Source organism: Elaeis guineensis, chromosome 8 (genome assembly GCF_000442705.2).
Source record: "Elaeis guineensis isolate ETL-2024a chromosome 8, EG11, whole genome shotgun sequence".
Taxonomy (NCBI): domain Eukaryota; kingdom Viridiplantae; phylum Streptophyta; class Magnoliopsida; order Arecales; family Arecaceae; genus Elaeis; species Elaeis guineensis.
The window spans coordinates 84,244,205-84,259,993 of record NC_026000.2 but is presented as its reverse complement, the minus strand read 5'-3'; positions in this window follow the sequence as shown (position 1 = coordinate 84,259,993).

Below are 15,789 nucleotides of genomic sequence, written 5' to 3'. Positions count from 1 at the left end.
TACAAAGGAAAAATACAGTTTTTCCTTCACCTGCCATGCCAACACGTCCGACTGCTGAACAAAGAGCGGCTCTGAAAAAGTGAACAGATGATGATAACAAAGCAAGATACTACATGTTGGGTGCAATATCTGATGACTTACAGCGCCAACATGAGAATATTTTGACTACCCACCAAATGTTGGCTCACCTACAAGAGTTGTTCGGTAAACAGAGTCACGCGGCCAAGTATCAAGTCTGTCAAAGACTTTTTAAGGCTAAAATGCATGATGGGCAGTCAATCCAAGATCATTGTTTGATAATGATCAAGGATCTTGAGGAGCTTGAGAAGCTCGGCATCATCTTAGACAAGGATTTTCAGATTGATGTGATCCTTCAATCCTTGTCTGATGCATATGGTCAGTTCATCATGAACTTTCATATGCATAAGATGTAGTGTACCTTGATCGAGTTATTGAACATGCTGGTTACGACTGAGCTTTCTGTGAAGGGTTCAAAAGGCTCAGTTCTTATTGTGGAGTGGACTTCTTTCAAGAGAAAGTCTTTTGGAAAGAAAAAGAAGTCTACGAAGAAGCAGAAGGTGGATGGCAAGAAGAAGAAGACAAAACTGAAGAAGAAGGCTGCTGATAAGGAAAAATATTTCCACTGCCAATCAGACGGCCATTGGAAGAGGAACTGTCCTCAGTACCTGGCCACCCTGAAGAACAAAAAGGATGGTTCTTCTGGAGGTATGCTCATTTTAGAATCTAATCTTACGGTTTCTTCTGCATCCAATTGGGTGCTTGACTTTGGTTCTAGTGCTCATTTGTGCACTTCTATGTAGGATCTTGAGGAGAGCAGGAGGCTGAGGGATGGGGAGATGATCCTACGCATCGAGAATGGAGTAAGAGTTGCTATTGTGGCCGTGGAAACCTACCCTCTACGATTATCGTTAGGATTAGATTTAGTTTTAAGAGACTGTTATTATATGCCTGCAGCAAGCAGAAATTTGATTTCTATTTCATGTTTAGCACAAGAAGGCTATGTGATTAGCTTTCATAAGGACTATTGTAATATTTTTTATGAAAATAATAAAGTTGCAAATGGTTTTGTCATTAATGATCTCTATCAGTTACATGTTGATGTATCTGTATTTAATATCGGGCAAAATGTGAATGCCATAAAAATTAAAAGGCCTAGAGATAGTCTAAATAATTGGTATCTGTGGTACCTAAGGCTAGGTCATATAGCGGAAGACAGGGTTAACAAATTGAAAAAATTTGGGCTATTGAGTTCGTTGACTTCCGAGTCATATCCAGTTTGTAAATCATGCCTTCAAGGCAAAATGACCAAGCTTTCTTTTTGGGACATGGGGAAAGGGCCACAGACCTACTTGTCCTAGTACATACGGATGTGTGCGACCCATTTGATGTGCCGGCTAGAGGCAACTACGTCTACTTTATTACCTTTATCGATGATATGTCTAGGTACGGATATGTGTTTCTAATGAAACACAAGTCTGAAGCTTTTGAAAGATTCAAAGAATTCAGACATGAAGTAGATAAATAAATAGGAAAGCCCATTAAGGTTCTTCGATCAGATCGAGGAGGTGAATACCTTAGTCGGGAGTTCCTAGACTATCTTAAGGATAATAGTATAGTCTCTCAATGGACTCCACTTGGAATGCCTCAACTCAACAGGATTTCAGAACGGAGAAACCGGACCCTATTAGATATGGTCCGTTCTATGATGAGCTTCACGGACCTCCCTGAATTTCTTTGGAGATATTGTCTCATGACAGTAATTTATGTATTGAATAGGGTTTCCTCTAAAATCATTCCTACCACACCATATGAGATATGGCATGGTAAGAAGCCAAGTCTGAATCATCTAAGAATTTGGAGTTGTCCGGCTCATGTCAAGAGATAACAGGCGGACAAGTTAGAGTTCAGGTCTTTTAGAGCTCGATTCATAGGATATCCTAAAGAGTTATTAGGATACTATTTCTATATTTCGAAAGACCATAATGTGATTGTGAGTCGAAATGCTATTTTTCTTAAAAATAGTTTATTCAAGATGGTGGCATCGGAAGAATAATTAAGCTCAAGGAGAATGTCTCCCAAGAGCAATGAACTAAAGAACCTGAGGAACCTAATCAATTAGAACCAGTCCTAACACAACCCTTCCACCTCGTAGATCGATTAGGGTTTTTCGTCCTCCTGAAAGGTACTTAGGTACTATACAAGAGGATATAAAGAAAATGTTCCTCATGGAAAATGGGCCTCATAGTGATGATCCCAAGACCTATGATGAGGCAATATCAAATATCGACTCCGAGAAATGGTTAGAGGCAATGAGATCAGAAATTGACTCGATCACTCAAACCAAGTCTGGACCTTGGTAGACCACCTGAAGGTATTGTACCTATTGGGTGTAAATGGATCTTCAAGAGAAAGATAAGTGCAGATGAAAATGTAGATACATTCAAGACTAGGCTCGTAGCGAAAGGTTATAGTCAACGCGAAGGCATTGACTATCAGGATACCTTCTTGTCCGTAGTCATGCTAAAATCCATCCGCACATTACTTACTGTTGCAGTCTATTTTGATTATTAAATATGGCAGATGGATGTGAAAACGGTGTTCTTAAATGGACATCTTGAGGAAAATATCTATATGGAACAGCCACTTGGTTTTACATAGTGATGATGATCACAAGGTCTGCAAGCTACAAAGGTCCATTTATGAACTTAAGTAAGCATCTCGGAGCTGGAATACTCGTTTCAATGATGTGATGAAATCATTTGGTTTCATCAAAAATGAGGAGGAACCATGTGTGTTCAAAAAGGTCAGTAGGAGCGCGATTGTCTTCCTCGTATTGTACGTAGATGACATCCTCCTAATTAGGAATGATATTCCCATGTTGACCTCAGTCAAAGTATGGTTGTCTAAGGAGTTCTCTATGAAAGATCTAGGAGAGGCATCTTTTATACTGAATATTAAGGTCTATAGAGATAGACCAAATAGGATGCTCGGACTTTCACAGAAGATGTAAATAGAGGAGGTGCTAAAAAAGTTTAGCATGAAAAATTCAAAAAGAGGTTTATTACCTTTTAGACATGGCATTCATCTCTCTAAGAAGATGTGCCCTAGCACACCTGAGGAGATTGAACGCATGAGCAAGATCCTTTATGCTTCGACAATAGGAAGCTCATGTATGCCATGCTATGTACACGACCTGATATAGCCCATGCTGTGAGTGTCACAAGCAGATATCAGTCAAATCTAGATGAAGAATACTGGACTTCTGTAAAATGTATCCTTAAATACTTTAGAAGGACTAAGGATATGTTTCTAGTCTTTGGGAATGGAGAACTCCAGATTCAGGGATATACAGACTCAGACTTTATGTCTGATATAGATGATCGAAAGTCGATATTTGGGAGTCTGTTCGTTTGCAATGGTGGTGCAGTTAGCTGGAAGAGTTTCAAGCAGACGGTGATTGCTGATTCCACCATGGAGGCAGAGTACATTGCTGCATCGGAAGCTGCGAAAGAGGCATTCTGATACAAGAAGTTTGTCGTAGAGCTTGGAGTGATGTCATCGGATGCCATACCCCTTTATTGCGACAATAACGGTGCCATAGCCCTAGCTAAGAAGCCAAGGTCTCATCAGAAGTCCAAGCACATCGAGCGGTGATTCCATCTGATCCATGATTACCTCGAAAAGGTTATGTCGAGCTCAAGAGAGTCGACTCCACAGACAATGTGGCAGATCCGCTAACTAAGCCATTGGGCCAGCAAAAGATCGAAGCCCACCTTGAGAAGATGGGACTTAGATATGTAGCCAATTGGCATTAGGTCAAGTGGGAGTTTGTTAGATGTGTGCCCTAGATGCCAGATTGGTTGACACATTTTTGTACAAATCTAAAGGAAATTTATAATTTTGACTATAAATCAATAAATGGATTATTCTTCTATCACATTATGTACATTGTATCTGTGATACATCCTTTGAGTTAGTAGGAATGTCAATTCATATTTTCAAAGAGTTAAAAATTTAAGGCATGAATTTACATAACTAACTCATAAATAGCTCCTGACCATAAGATCATCACGAGGATGGTGATCGATCCGGAAGATTGGTGTACGATCGTTTCTTTAGGGTAGATGTGTCTTGAGTCTACGATGTGGAGATATCAGAGCGAGAGTACAGGTATTCGTTGAGAACGAGAGTACTGAGCATGACCATATCAAGCAGTCATAAGGAAGTCTACCTTCTTGTCGATGACTAGCTCGATGTTGCAGTTGTGTGTCTAGTTCTTTGACCTGAGGTGCATCGACAGTTCACCTTGAGTGTGTTATGTTTGACTATACCACAACTCGGTCGCCTAGCCATTTGTAACCCTGAGGTGTATGTTGGTTGTAGCATATTCATTGTAGGAACTAGGTCGCACCAAGATGGGATCTATCAACCTCGGTAGATGAGAGGAGTAGTCCTATGATGATCGAAAGATCGAGTCCTTAAGTCCATGGCTATGGCAGAGTGAAATAATGAAAAAGGAGTTTTCCATTGGGGTTTCACATCGGACTCGGATCGATCGATTGATTCATATGACTGATGTTGGGTTTGATGAGTTCACCTTAACCCTAATTCAGTCAGGACTCATGATAGAGGAACTCAATCACACAGGTAGCTGCATCGAGAGGTTCATCTTCAATTTTGATGGGTTGCCACCACATACTGCTAGGTGTCACTAGTGGATTTTGAGAGCAATTAGAATGATATTGATGATCGATTATTCTAATTGTCTGAATCAGAAGAGTTCTGATCCATCAAAAGGAGTTTCGATGATGTCGATGATGAGATCATGACATGTCTCATTACCATATAGAATTGAACCTAACTGGGTCACACAAACAAGGGTTAGGGTCTGGATGTCATCAATTGGGCTAACCTAATTGATTTGGATAAGATCCAATTAGGTTCAAGGAAATCGTGCTAGCACACGATTGAGCCTAACTTTCTCCTCGTGTAATCTTTTCTGTCTCTACTAAGCCAAATATGATTTGACTCATCCAGAGAACCTTGGAAAGATTTCTATCAGTCTAAATGAAGCTTGTCCAGCTCAAAAAAAGCTTATCTTAATTCATGAGATGAATTTAAGACAAGCACCTGCTAATTCCTATCACCTGCCAATTTCATTTTAGGACATCTGTCAAATGTTAACATATGGGTCTTAAACTGAAGAGAGCTCATTGGAGGATTTTTGTGAAGTGTCCACATGCCAAAATCATATTGAATTGGGTGCCATAATCAGATTATGGTGTGAGCCCAATTGGATTAAAGTGGGTGCCCCAAATGGATAAGGATGAAAGAGTCCTGATTAACATGGACTCTTTGGCACCACCTTGCTTGTGCTTATCTAAAGTTGATGCCAACATAGGAGAGAGGGTGGGGGTTCTTATTTGATATAATCAGATGATATCACTCTACCAATCAAAATTTTTTCAAAATTTATTAGAATTTTTTGATTGGTTGAATGATGTGGCACTGCGCAGCATACAGGGTCTTAAAATCCCTATCTGCGCCTAGGGTTTGTAAGTTTCTGCTCAATACCTAGCCAAAATGAGAATTCTCTCCTCTTTTCCATATCTTCCCTACTCTCCTCTCTTCCCTCTTCACGTCCAAGGAGTTGGACGTCCATCTGGCAAAGGTCCAAGGCATGGTGACGCCTGGAATAGGAAGGCTGCAGGACGTCTTCGACAGGCTGCTGCTCTAACTTCAGAAGGAGTTCTAAAGCACTTCCAAATCAGATAGAGATTTTATTTTTGGAGCATAGATTCACGAGGAGAAGATGTTCTAGGTCCTACTCGAGTGGATACCGATAGAGGCCAGGCGCTTGCATGGCTACATCAGATCCTCGGGCTGTGCAGAGATCATCTGCAGGGTAATCGAATTACCCTTGAGGTATGTCTATACTTCTCATACTTTTAGATTTAATTTTAGATTTTAAATATCAGATAATAAAATTAGATCTTACATTCATTAGATCTGAAATAGCGTAGGATAAAAATTTTTAAATTATTCCATCCCAGATTTGATGAAATCTGAAAGATCCTAAAAAAAAAAAGGCAGTTTTTCCTTCACTAGGGTTGCTTCAGAACTTTGAGAAGGATCACCAACTCCATAAGGAGTCGGTAAACTTAGTGGGAGGTTCATCTTCTGGTTCCCAACCCTTTGAGAAAGGGAAGAAAAACAAGAAGAAAAAAGTGAAGATGGTGCAAGGTCAAGCTGGGACATCAGTGCAGGGTCAGACCAGAAAGATCAAGCTCGATAAGTGTCTATTCTAATGGCAAGCACCCTAGATTAGATAGTGTGTATCAGATATCTACTAATGGCACTATAGGCTAGGTCATATAAATAAGAACAGAATAAACAGGTTGACTCAAGAGAGAATCCTTGAAGTCAGTGATTGTGAATCACTTCCAACCTGTGAGTCCTGTCTTCTTGGTAAAATGACAAAGTCACCTTTTATTGAAAAAGATGAGAGAGCTACTGAGCTCTTGGGCCTAGTACATACTGATGTATGTGGGCCCATGAGCACAAGTGCTAGAGGTGGATATTTCTATTTTATAACTTTAACGGATGATCTATCCAGATATGGATATGTCTATCTGATGAAATATAAGTCGGATTCATTTGAAATGTTCAAACGATTCCGAAGTGAAGTAAAAAAATAAACTAAGAAAAGTATTAAAACTCTTCGATCTGATCGAGGAGAGGAATATCTTTCTTGTGAGTTTCTCACATATCTAGGAGAGAATGGGATTCTCTCCCAATGGACTTCTCCAAGAACACCACAGCATAATGGTGTGTCTGAAAGGAGAAACCGGCTCTGTTAGATATGATCCGATCCATGATGGATTTTGCCAGCTTGCCGTTATTCTTTTGGGGATATGCACTCGAATCAGCCTGTTATCTGTTCAATAGGATTCCAAGTAAGTCTGTAATTAAGACTCCATATGAGATATGGATAGGGCGTAAGCTAGCACTTTCACACCTTAGGGTCTGGGGGTGTCCGACCTATGTCGAACGATTAGTCACAGACAAATTTGAATCTAGATCTGACAAATACACATTCATCAGGCACCCCAAAGAGACCAAAGGATATTTTTTTCTACCATGCTGATGAACGAAGGTGTTCGTCAGCCTTAAGGCAATCTTTTTAAAAAAAGAATTTCTTGGTGAAGGAACCGTTGCCTCTAAAGTTGAACTTGATGAAGTTCAATAGGTAGAAGGACCGACACCAATAGCTGAACCTAAGTCGGATTTGATTAGATCAGATTCAGAGCCCAATGTACCTGCGCCATTAAGGCGATCCAATAGAGTACTGTTGGAAATAGTATCCCAAAGCCAATCGTCAGCCTGTTGACGGTTGTGCTCTTTCTTGTATTAGTATATAAATTATAAATAAATAAAAATTATTTTAATATTTTTTATTACAAATTATTTCATCTTCTAATGAACTCCTTGAAGTGAAATTTGAGTGTAGGGGTAAAATGGTAATTTTAAAACTTTTTAAAAATACTATTTTACAATGAAAATTATTAATTAATCTAATTAATTAACATGTGTTTACCCTATACTAGGATCTAAATATGATATATAGCATACATACATTTAAATTTGAAATTCAAATTTGAACAGTAAATAATTTACTGTTATGTGTTCAGAACACAATACCTTTGTGCGGATAGTCGATCGCCGTAATCTGATCACTGTCGAAAGGGTCTGATCATTGCAATACAACCACACAGTATGTCTGACCTCTGTGGATCGTCCACATGAAGATCAGCTCCTCACGAATGCTAGTTCGTGACTGCACCTTTTTTATGGCCAATGTTGATCAAACTCCTTCGATCGATGTCTGCTGACTTCTTGAATACTCCAAATCATCAACAAAAGTGGTAGAGAGGTTGATGATGCTCTCCCTGAAGTTTGGTGGGCTCACGACACTCGTAGCTCACGTTCTCACTTCCCGAACCCTAAGCCAAAACCCTAGGGTACACAAGAAAACTCTGCATCCACTTTTATTTCTTTTCATTTCTTTTCTCTCGAAAGGTTTTGGACCTTCACCTCATGTAGAAAGCTTCTTCACACCCCCTTCTATCTCTCAAAAAAATTCTACGCACACCCCACATCTCTTTCTCTTTTAAAACAATGCAAACGTGTCTTATCCGCATGAGAGGATAAAGATAAGTGGTTGCACACTTGAATTCAAATCAAATTTGAATTCAAATGCAAACCAACTCATCCCTATCCACTCTGCGCATGAGAAGAGAAGGGGCATGGTTTCTTTATGCATAAAAATATTTTATGAGAAACTCTTTCTCGTGTATAATAAGTGGCGCACAATATGGATAAGCAAGAAGGCGCAAGGATAAGTTATCCATTCAAATTCAAACACCATTTGAATTTGAATGGATAACAAATCAAGTTTATCCAAAAATTGGCACACAAGAGTATGTGTGAGATGCCTTCTATGTGGAAGAAAATTTATGAGAAGTTGCTTCTCGTGAATTCAAATGGGCGCTGAAGAAGTGATGTGAAGCAGGGAGAAAAGTCAAGGTAGTTTGAACCTAATTGAGCCAACCTAATTAAAATAGGTTAAGCACAATTAGACTAAATTAAACTCAACTTAATTAGACTTAATTAGGCTCAATAAAATCTTAATCAAATTAGAAATTGACTAAGCCCAACCCCTGATTAAATCAGAGACCAAACCACTTCGACGATTAGGTCAACACTTAACCTAATCGGGTCAAACCCAACTGAATCTAATTCAATTGGACTTGATCCAAAAATAATTACTCAATCAAATTGAGTTAATTAGTGATCAAATCACTAATTAAACCTCTCATAAATACTGAGTTTAAATCTGATGGGCAATCGGGTATCAAAGTCCATCGATATGAAACCTTGATCAAAGAGTCCCAAACCAGTGGGACTCTTGACCCCGGTACCCAAAATGTGTGGAACTCATGATCAGAGAATTTTGATTCTCGATCACAGAGTCCAGACACGTAGGACTCATAGTCCATGAGTATTAGGACTCTTCATCAGCCATCAGATCAGATAGAAACCTCTAATGTGTGTGACCCCGTAGGTTCGAACCTAAGTCGGTAGCACAGGAACCAATTCCTGTACTAATCAAAGTAACCATCTAGCAATGGTACCCAACGTTCGGATAGGTCAAATAGTCACAATTGCAACACTCAGAACCTACGTGAATATGGTTACTGTATAATTCATCCCTTTTGACCCCTGTGTTTAGGACGACTCAGGGTTAAACTGTCAACCCTGATTATATCATCCGAATCATGCTCCACTCAGACAGTCCTGTGACTCCTCACTAGGAATACCCTGGCCAAATTTTGCTAAATTGAAATATGACTGCACACAGCTCCTGAACTGGAGTGGTCGATCCCATCTTGACACACGCACTGACAAGTCAAATACTTAACTACACCCAGCATCCTTCCGTCACTGAATTAGAAATTCAGGTAGTCCAGTGCCTAAGTACAGTGAGTTGCTTACAAGTCACCGTGACGGTCTCAGGTCGGAGGGACAGTTATACCCATATCCCATCGGAGTAAATCTTGACAGCAGAAATAGCTCCAAAGTCGATCACGTTCAGTGCAGATGTACCCTTATATCTCACCTGTATGCCATACCAGTATCTCCACACTTCTTGGTTAAGAGGACAACCAACCTATATGGCACACAACAACCTATGCTTGATAAACGTTATTGTCTTTGGTAACAACATATCATTTGGTCGCGAACAGGTTTAAGGACTAAACGACAAATCCTCCTTTGTCGAGTCTAAATAGTCCTAAGGACTTCACCACAACACAGGAGTTCATTAGAATATGAAACAATTTGTGATGAAAATAATAAAATAAATTTTATTTATTTATAATTTATATACTAATACAAAAGGAGCACAACCGTCAACAGGCTGACGATTGGCTTTGGGACACTATTCTCAACAATCTTCCACTTGGCCTAAAGCCAATTGGTGCAGTATCTAATACCCATCTTCGACTTAAAGTCGTCGAACTCCTTCACCGCAATGACTTTAGTGAATGGGTCGGCCAGGTTCTCCTTCCCGTCGATCTTTTAAAGGTCGACGTCTCCTCGATCCATAATTTTCCGGATGAGATGGTAATGGCGCAGAATATGCTTCGTCCGCTGGTGTGCCTTCGATTCCTTCGCCTGAGCAATGGCTCCAGAGCTGTCACAATAGAGCAGAACTAGACCAACAAGGGAGGATGCCACTCCGAGCTCGGTGATGAATTTCCTCAGTCACATCGCTTCTTTGGCAGCATCTGATGCAGCGACATACTCCACCTCGCAAACTGAATCAGCCACTGTGTGCTGCTTGAAACTCTTCCAACAGACAACCCCACCATTAAGGATAAAAATAAATTCCGACACACTCTTGCTGTCATCGTGATCAGACTGAAAACTAGAGTCTATAAATCCTATAAGTCTCAAGTCCGATTCACCATAAATAAGCCACTGGTCCTTAGTATTTCTCAAATACTTCAGGATGGTTTTAACAACCTTCCAGTGATTCTCTCCTGGATCAGATTGGTATCTACTCACTACCCCTAGTAAGTATGTCACATCTGGTCGTGTACATATCATGGCGTACATGATAGATCCCACTGTCGAAGCATATAAAATTCTACCCATACGCTCTCTCTCTTGAGGTGTTGTTGGATAATCCCTCTTTGAGAAAGAAATTCCATAGCCTATCGGTAGATAGCCTTTCTTGGAATTCTCCATGCTGAAACTTTTCAACATAGTATCAATGTACGTGGACTGGGATAAGCCAAGCAACCTTTTAGATCTCTATCCCTATAGATCCTCATCCCTAGGATGTAGGAAGCTTCTCCTAGATCCTTCATGGAGAATTGTGACGACAGCCAAATCTTTATTCCCTGTAATGCAGGGACATCATTTTCGATTAAGAGAATGTCATCCACATACAATATAAGAAATACCATTACTGGATCATTAGCCCACTTATAAATGCAGGGCTCTTCTCCGTTCTTAATGAAGCCATACGTCTTAATCTTCTTATCAAAACGTATGTTCCAACTTCGAGATACCTGCTTAAGTCCATAAATGGACCTCTGTAGCCTGCACACCTTAGACTCTTCTGTGGATGTGAACCCTTCAGGTTGTATCATCTACACTTCTTCATCCAGTTCTCCATTTAGCAAAATTATTTTCACATCCATCTGTCAGATTTCAGAGTCCAGATGGGCAGCTATCGCAAGCATAATCCGAATGGATTTGAGCATTGCCACAGGAGAAAATGTCTCATCATAGTCTATACCATAACATTGACGATATCCCTGGGCAACCAGACGGGCTTTATAGGTTTCCACCTTTCCGTCTGTGCCTCTCTTCCTCTTGAAGACCCACTTACACCCTATGGGTTTTACTCCTTCGGGTGGGTCAACCAATGTCCACACATCATTGACCTTCATGGATTCCATTTCGGATTTCATGGCCTCTAGCCATTTCTCAGAATCAGATCTCTGCATTGCATCCATATAGGTGATCGGATCCTCATCATTTTCATCAAGTTCGACAGGATCGTCGTTCCGGACCAAGAAACTATAGTATCTGTCCGGTTGACGTGGTACTCTACCAGACCGCCTTAAGGGTGCAGGAACAATGGGCTCCGGATCTGATCTAACCAAATCCGGTTCAAGTTCAGCAACTTGTGTCGATTTTTCCACCTACCAAACTTCCTCAAGTTTGACCTTAGAGCAACAGTCCCTTCACCAAGAAACTTCTTTTCCAAAAAGAATGCCTTAAGACTGATAAACACCTTTTGCTGCTCATCAGCTAGGTAGAAATAATAACCTTTGGTCTCTTTTGGGTACCCTATGAAATTACACTTGTCAGACCTAGGTCTAAGCTTATCCATAATTAAATATTTAATATAAGCCGGACACCCCCAAACCCTAAGGTGTGAGAGTACTGGCTTACGTCCTATCCATATCTCATATGACGTTTTGGTTATAGACTTACTCGAAACCCTATTTAGAAGGTAACAAGCCGATTCGAGTGCATATTCCCAAAGGGAGATCGACAAACCAGCAAACCCCATCATAGATCGAACCATGTACAACAAGATCCGATTCCTCCTTTCAGACATACCATTATGCTGTGATGTTCCAGGAGGAGTCCACTGAGAAAGAATTCCATTCTCCCCAAGATATGTCAAAAAATTATTGGAAAGGTATTCACCCCCTCGATCAGATCGAAGAGTTTTAATACACTTTCCAGTTTGTTTTTCTACCTCATTTCGGAATAGTTTGAACATTTCAAACGACTCCGACATATACTTCATTAAGTAGATATACCCATACCTCGATAGGTTGTCTGTGAAGATTATGAAGTAGAAATATCTACCTCTTGCACTTGAGCTCATGGGTCCACATACATCAGAATGTACCAGACCCAAGAGTTCACTGGCTCGCTCATCTTTTCCAATAAAAGATGACTTGGTCATCTTTCCAAGAAGACAGGACTCACAAGTTGGAAATGATTCACAATCACCAACTTCAAGAATTCCTTCTTGAGCCAACCTATTAATCCTATTCTTATTGATATGACCTAGCCTACAGTGCCAAAAGTAGACTTCTGACACATTATCTATTCTAGGGTATTTACCGGAGGTTTGAACCATATTAACAGGCTGTGATAGTAAGTAAATTCTATTATTTAGTTGTCCAACAAACATTGTAACACCATTCAAAATGATATTGCAAACGTTTTCTTTTATTAAAAATTCATAACTATACATGGCCAAAAAGCCTACAGAAATAATATTTAATAAAATGCATGGACAATAGTAACATTCACTCAAAATTACATTACGAGAATTGATTACAAGGTTCATGATTCCTAAAGCTAGAACTGAAACTTTGCTTCCATCTCCAACATTCAGGAACCTCTCGCCTTCATCAAATCTCTTACTGACCTGCAGACCCTGCATCGAATTGCAAATATGATAAGGGCTTCCGGTATCCAATACCTAGGTAGTAGTATCACAAATGGAAAAGTTGCAAGGTGTTATCATATAATTACCTTGCTTCTTCTTCGGCTGTTCGGGTCCAGGGAGGCAATGTATAGAGGACAGTTCCTCTTCTAGTGCCCCTGCTTCTTGCAAAAGAAGTACTCCGCCTGGCTTTGGTCAGGCTTGCGTTTCTTGGTCTGACCCTGTGTAGACGTCCCAACATGCGATTGCACCTTCTTATTCTTCTTCTTCTTGTTCTTCTTCCCTTTCTTGAAGGGTCGACGACCAGAAGAAGACCCTCCCACAATATTCACCGACTCCTTTTGGAGCTGGTGGTCCTTCTCAAAGTTCTGCAGCAACCCCAACAAGCTGTGGTAGTTCACTGCAGGCTTTGTCATCCAAAAATAAGTAAGAAAGGGGAGGAAGGACTTGGGCAAAAAATTAAGGATCGCATCCTTATCGAGCTTCTCGTGCAAGGGAAAGCCCAGTTTACTTAGGCACTCAATCATTTTGATCATGTACAATACATGATCGGTGACTGAGGCTCCATCCCTCATCCGAGCATTGAAAATGGCACAACTAGTTTTGTGCCTTTCAACATCATCAAACGTGCCAAAGGAGTCGTTCAACATTTGAAGCATCTCCTGCGGCTGGGCATTCTCAAACCTGCGACTAAACTCATCATTCATTGCCGCCAGCATTATGCATCGAACGGTGGTGCGATCGTTAAGCCACTTCTGGTAAGTGTCTCGGATCATTCCTCTAGCATTCGGGGTTGGCTCCTCGGGTGTCAGATCCGTTACTACATAAAGGATCCACTCATGCTTAAGGACGATTTTTAATTTTTGATACCAGCTATCGAAATTAGATCCCATGAGCTTGTCATTATCTAATAATGACCGAAGGATAGGGTAGTGGCCATAGCTGCATAAAGAAAAACCAGACCTCTATTAGTATATAAATTATTAATACTAAAGACTTGGACTTTAGTCTAAAGTTTTCTCCCAATATTTTTATGAACTGGTAGCCTCAACCTCCAATTCGAGGAATTACTTTAATTCCTTAGTGGGTACTAGAATCCACACAGACTACACACGAGTCCAACTTTGGTTGGTCAACCCATGTGCATCTATGGGTAGGTTTATAACCAGTTATTTTTCTAAACAACTTCTAGTAATTAATTTTACCCCAAAACCTAATCAGTAGGCTTTGGCCTCCACTGAAAAGATCTGGTTAGGTCCAACCATTAACATGATTTGATTTGATGAATCAGACCAATAAATGATCAGATCCGACTTTGGCTGGCCTACCTGACCACCATCGGAAAGACTCAACCAAGTTATCATATTATGAATGATAATTCCATTAGTCAATAAGCACCAGGCCTTTAGGCCTCCAGTGATTATTAAACTAATAGACTCATTATCACTCACTTAATGGGAGGCTATGACTTAGTTATCACTATAACTTAATCATTTTAGAGACCTAATAATTTTTGAAGATTTTATTAAAGGATAGAAGAGAAGAAATTAACCAGCCAATTTCAATCCTTCCACTGACTTCACCAAGTCAGATTAAAAAGGATTTAATTAAAGCCGACATTAGGAGCACCTAAATCAATCACACTGATTTACCTAATGACATGGGTGAGCCCTAATCACCAAGTGATTTAATCAAAACTTAACTCACCAGGTTGGCCAGGTAAGTGAGATCAGTGGTGAGGTGTTGCCCAGCTATGCAACCCAAGAGGGGGGGTGAATTGGGTTTCTAAAAAATTTTAAACCCAACAGATTACTTATGAAGATCAAAACAAAGACTTTAATTCAATATTAATTCCCTAAGGCAGGAATGCAAGAATATAATAAAGAAATAAAGTGAAGAGATAAAGCACACCACAAACACAAGGATTTATAGTGGTTCGGTGCTAACCTTGCACCTACATCCACTCCCCAAGATCCTACTTAGGAATTTCAATCCACTATCCTTTGTATTCAACCCGAATACAAAACGTCGGAAACTCCGACACTAGCTATCCCAAGCTAGAATACTTATTTTTCGGGTACAAGTAAACCCAAAATACTCTGATTTCAGGTTCGGATCAACCTTTCCTTGTTTTGGAAATCCTCCAAAAACAAGAACAAAAACTCACAAAGAGTTAGAAAATTTAGAGCACAAATTAATACAATAACAGCTCCTTTAAATGAGCGAATATAACAATAAAAGCTTTACTCAAATGAAGAACCCCTTTTTCAGATTTTCTCAAAGTGGATGAACGCTTGAATGCTTGAGAAGAGGTTGATTGTTGATTGAAGATCTCTTGAAAGCTTTGAACGATCTCTAGATCAAGGTTGAAACAATAGGCGTGAAGAATTCTCTCCTTGAAAGATCTTGCTTTTCTCTTTCACAATCTCTCTGGTATATAGTGGATCCTCTCTCTTTTTTTTTTTGGATTTTTCATTGATCTCAGGCTTTTTCTTGCAAATTTCGGATCCTTTCTTCTATTCTTCTCTCTCTTTCTCTGCTCCTCTTCTCTTTTGATTTCACGTTTGATCCGCTATTTAATCTGCAATTTCTTTCACCATTTAAAATATTTTGTAGCATTAGAAGCAAGAAAAAATAATTTAGGTAGATAAAGAGCCATTAGAGGATTTTTAGGAAGCATAAATGGCAATTAAAACGGGCAAAAAAATAGCCGTTGCTGACAT